We start from the raw sequence: 5412 nt of genomic DNA, 5'->3' as shown, positions 1-5412 counted from the left end.
ACTGCAGTGACTCCAGTAGCTACAGAGGTGAGGGTTTGATCCCCAGCCTGGAACCTTTCATATGCCACTGGTTAGGCCATAGGAGAAATAAATAGATAAATAAATAGACAAAAGCTTTATTGAGAATATTCACCCTTTCAAAGTGTACAGTTTGATTTTTTTTTTTTTTTCCTTTTTAGGGCTGCATTTGCAGCCTATGGAAGTTCCCAGGCTAGGGGTTGAATCAAAGCTGCAGCTGCTGGCCTACACCACAGCCACAGCAATGCCAGATCCATAACCTAGATCCTTAATGCTGGAGGCAACACCAGATCCTTAACCCAATAAGTGGGTCCTGGGATCAAACCCGCATCCTCATGGATACTAGTCAGATTTGTTTCTGCTGAGCCACAATGGGAACTCTGATTTTTTTCTTTAAAGTATATTCACAATGTTGCACAGTCACGCTATTATGCAACCATCACCACTATCAAACGCCAGTACATTTTTGGAGTTCCGTTGTAGCACAGTGGTTAACGAATCCAACTAGGAACCATGAGATTGTGGGTTTGATCCCTGGCCTTGCTCAGTGGGTTAAGGATCTGGCATTGCCTTGACCTGTGGTGTAGGTCGAACAAGCCACTCGGATCTGGCGTCGCTGTGGCTGTAGATCCGATTGGACCCCTAGCCTGGGAACCTCCATATGCTGGGGTTGCGGTCCTGGAGTAAAAAACCACGTCAGTACATTTTCATCACCGCCGAAAAGAAACCCTGCACCAGTCACTCCCCACATCTCCCTCCCCAGCCCCTGGCAACAACAAATCTGCTCTCTGTCTCTATGGATACATCTGTCTGAACATTTCCTGGGAACGGAATTACACTGTGTGGGGCCTTTTGTTTCTGTCTGCTCTCACTTAACACAGCGCTTGCAAGTTTCATCCACATTGCAGCATGTATCAGTAACTTTGTTCCCTTTCATTTACAGAGTGATATTCCACTGTACCGCTGCACCATTTTTTTTTTTTTGGTCTTTTTGCCATTTCTTTTTTTTTTTTTTTTTGTCTTTTTGCTATTTCTTTGGGCCGATCCTGCGGCATATGGAGGTTCCCAGGCTAGGGGTGGAATCGGAGCTGTAGCCACTGGCCTACGACAGAGCCACAGAACTCGGGATCCGAGCTGCGTCTGCAACCTACACCACAGCCACAGCAATGCCAGATCTGAGCTGCATCTGTGACCTACACCATAGCTCACGGCAACACCGGATCCTTCACCCACTGAGCAGGGTCAGGGATCGAACCCGCAACCTCATGGTTCCTAGTCGGATTCGTTAACCACTGAGCCACGACGGGAACTCCATGAACCATATTTTTTTATCAGTTGCTGGACATTTGGGTTGTTTCCACTCTTTGGAATAGTGCTGTGAAAAACATTCTTGTATGGCATTCCCATCGTGGTGCAGCAGAAACAAATCCAACTAGGAACCATGAGGTTGGGTTCAATCCCTGGCCCAGCTCAGTGGGTTAAGGATCCGGCGTTGCCGTGAGCTGTGGTGTAGGTCACAGACGCAGCTTGGATCCCATGTTGCTGTGGCTGTAGCATAGGCCAGCGGCTACAGCTCCAATTAGACCCGTAGCCTGGGAACCTCCATATGCCCTGGGAGTGGCCCTAAAAAAGGCAAAAAGACAGAAAAAAAAAAAAAAGCTAAAGATGGGATATTCAATGTGACAAATATAATCAATCCTGCTGTACCTTATACAGGAAAGTTGTTACGAGAGTAAATCCTAAGAGTTCTCACAAGGGAAAAATTTTTTTGTCCTATTTCTTTAACGTTGTATCTATATGAGATGATACATAATTTACTGTGGCAAACACTTTATGAGGTAAGTTAAAGCATTATGCTGTATACCTTAAATTTATGCAATGTTGTATGTCAATTGTATACCTTAAATTTATGCAATGTTGTATGTCAATTATATCTCAATAAAACTGGAGGAAAATAAAAATACTTTCGCCAAAAAAAAAGACAGGTTGGGGAACATACGTATGCAATACATCTGATGGACAGTGGTTGTTGTCCATGGCAGGGATCTGCAAACATTTTCTGCAAAGAGCCAGACAGTAAATATTTGAGGCTTGACAGCCACACAAGGTCTCTGTCACAACTATTCAAGTCTGTCTCTGTAGCACAAAGGCAACCACACACCGTTCATCAACAATTACGCATGGCTGTGTTCCAAGAAGACTTTATAGGTACTGAAGTTGGCATTTCTTGTAATTCCCACACATCACGGAAAATTAGTTTTGGGGATTTTTTTTTTTTTTTTTTTTTTGTCTTTTTGCCTCTTTAGGGCAGAACCCGTGGCATATGGAGGTTCCCAGGCTAGGGGTTGAATGGGAGCTATAGCCACTGGCCTATCTCACAGCTCATGGTAACATCAGATCCTTAACCCACCGAGCAAGGCCAGGGATTCAACCTGTGTCCTCATGAATGCTAGTCTGGGTCATTAACCGCTGAGCCATGACGGGAACTCCGGAAAATTAGTTTTTTTCCAACCATTTAAAAAAGTAAAAGCTATTCTTTATTACTGGCCTTATGAAAACAGGTGGCTGGTCAACTTTGGCCTAAGGGCCATAGTTTGCAATCCCTGGTCTTTGATATACAAACAGCTCCTGCTTACTTGGTAAGAAAAGGCAAAGGACAAAGGCTGGGAACCTGCAAGTTGTAGAGGAAATCCAATGGCCACTAAGCATTTGTAACAGGATGTAGAATGAGCTTTTTCCCTGTTATCTGAGTACAACACATGATAAGCAATCCCACATTCTAGAGAGGATCTTGACATGCTCTTGAAAGCTTTCCATAAGAGCTCAGAACCCGTCGCTGGACTCCCCCCATCCCTCACCCCCCGTATGCAGATAATTACAGACAGCTCAGAATTCAGAACAGGAAAGCGGGTGAGCAGCATTGTTCTTAGCCTACTTGACACCAGTGCAGATGACTTGCTAACTCTCTCTCCACTCTGAGACATATTTCGGTAATTATGAATGAAATTATACCCAATGTTGAAAGCATTCCTTTTTTTTTTTTTTTTGTTTCTGTCTTTTCTAGGGCCGCACCCGTGGCATATGGAGGTTCCCAGGCTAGGGGTCTAATCGGAGCTGTAGCCACCAGCCCACACCAGAGCCACAGCAATGCAGGATCCGAGCTGCGTCTGCAACCTACACCACAGCTCACGGCAACGCCGGATCCTTAACCCACTGAGTGAGGCCAGGGATCCAACCTGCAACCTCATGGTTCCTAGTCAGATTCGTTAACCACTGAGCCATGACGGGAGCTCCAGGCATTCTATATTTCAAAACAGATCATGCCATTGTTCCTAAAACTTCCTCTTTTGTTTTTTTCTTTGTTGTGCTCTTTGGGGGTCAATGTCTTTTTCTGTTGGAACAGTGCCCTCTTCACACTGCTATAAAGAGATTTTGCAGATGTAATTATGTTCCCAAACCAGTTGATCTTAAGAAAGTGGTCCTGGAGTTCCCATTGTGGCGCAGTGGTTAATGAATCTAACTAGGAACCATGAGGTTGCAGGTTGGATCCCTGGCCTCGCTCAGTGGGTTAAGGATCCGGCATTGCCATGAGCTGTGGTGTAGGTCGCTGGTGCGGCTCGGATCTGGCATTGCTGTGGCTCTGGCGTAGGCCGGTGGCTACAGCTCTGATTGGACCCCTAGCCTGGGAACCTCCCTATGCCACAGGAGCAGCTCAAGAAAAGGCAAAAAGACCAAAAAAAAAAAAAGGAAAGAAAGAAAGGAAGAAAGAAAGTGGTCCTAACCTAACAACAGGAGACCTTTAAAAACAGTGTCTCTGTGGCTGGTGGAAGAAACCTCTAGGTGAGAATGCAACTTAGCCAACACTTTGATTTCAGCCTTTCTGAGAATGCAGACATGCTGTGTCCAGACTTCTGAGCTACAGCTCTGTGGACAAATAAAACAAATGCTGTTTTAACCCACTAAATTTATGGGTTAAATTATCACAATAATTTACAATAAATAATTACACAGCAATAGAAAACAAATATATGCTTTATTGCTTGTACCCAGGTGAACTGCTCCCAGCCTCTGCCATTTGTACCTACCAGTAAGAAAGAAGCCTAAGATGGTTTTCCCTCTCCAGCCCTCCCCCAACTGTGGTTTACATGCAGACTACACCCTGTTTCACATGGTTGGTTTGAGGCCAAGACAGGACTCTTCCTGGCTTTTCTTCCCTCATCTTATGCCCTAAAATGCTCCCTAAGTGTCTCTGGCCTCTGCAGTGCAGTCTTTTTTTTTTTTCTTTTTTTTCTTTTTAGGGCTGCACTCTGGCCATATGGGAGTTCCCAGGCTAGGGGTGGAATCCGAGCTACAGTTGCTGGCCCACACCAGAGCAACGAGGGATCTGAGCCGCATCTGCAACCTACAGCGCAGCTCACAGGGAGAGGGGGCAGATCCCCAACCCACTGAGCGAGGCCAGGGATCCAACCTCATCAGCATGGATACTAGTCGGATTCATTTAGAGCTGCGCCACAATGGGAACTTTCCATGTAGTGAGGTCTTGAGAATCACTGTTCTAGTGATAGCCTGTACTTTCCTCCCCGGATACTCAGTTTCCATTTATTTTATTTTTTGCTGTAAATTAAAACATGAGCATCTTTTTTTATAAAACTTTGGATTCTGGCCGGTTTTCTTTGGATAAGAAATGCTAAGTCAAAGAGAATGCTAAGTCAAAGAGAATGAACAATCTTAATAAATGATACCATACTGCCGAACTTTATTCTAGAGACTCTACCAACCTACCATCCCATTAGCCAAGTACGATGCCTAACGTTATTTGATCTAAGCTGAGCCAATGGAGATTTGGGCTCCAGAAAATAGACCTATATGACTGTGGCTGTGACTACTGGTGGTAGCCGCGATGATAACCATGGCAACCAGATTCCCTAAGGAAGTCGCGCTGAGTGCAGAGATGATGCAGAGATGACGCGGGAGACAAGAGCAGGGACAAGACTTTCCTCTCCCGCGTGTTGGACACAATGTTTGAGACATTTGAAAGCACGTACACGCCACGGCCTGCGCACGAAGGCAAGGACAAAAGGGTGACAAGCATACATCACAGAGCTTCGCGGAGCAGACGGTGGCCGGAAGAGTCATCCGCGACTGGCACAGAGCCGCGGTTTCCATGCAGGGAGCAGGTGAGAGCGAGCAACAGCACACCCGCCCCTCTCTTCTGAGCCCAGTAAAAGATGACTGCGCAGCCGCAGTAGGGCGGGCCGACCATCAGGCGCGCACGCGCGATCCGCCGTGCAGGCGTTCATGCGCACGCGCCCTCGGACGCGCGTGCGCACGCGTAGTCCGGGAACAGAGAGAAGGAAGTCAAGGCGAAGGGGTGGGGTTGAGCCCGGGCCTCGC

This window comes from Phacochoerus africanus, chromosome 4, assembly GCF_016906955.1.
Source record: "Phacochoerus africanus isolate WHEZ1 chromosome 4, ROS_Pafr_v1, whole genome shotgun sequence".
Lineage (NCBI taxonomy): Eukaryota > Metazoa > Chordata > Mammalia > Artiodactyla > Suidae > Phacochoerus > Phacochoerus africanus.
The sequence above is the reverse complement of the archived record's forward strand: the minus strand, read 5'-3'. Positions refer to the sequence as shown.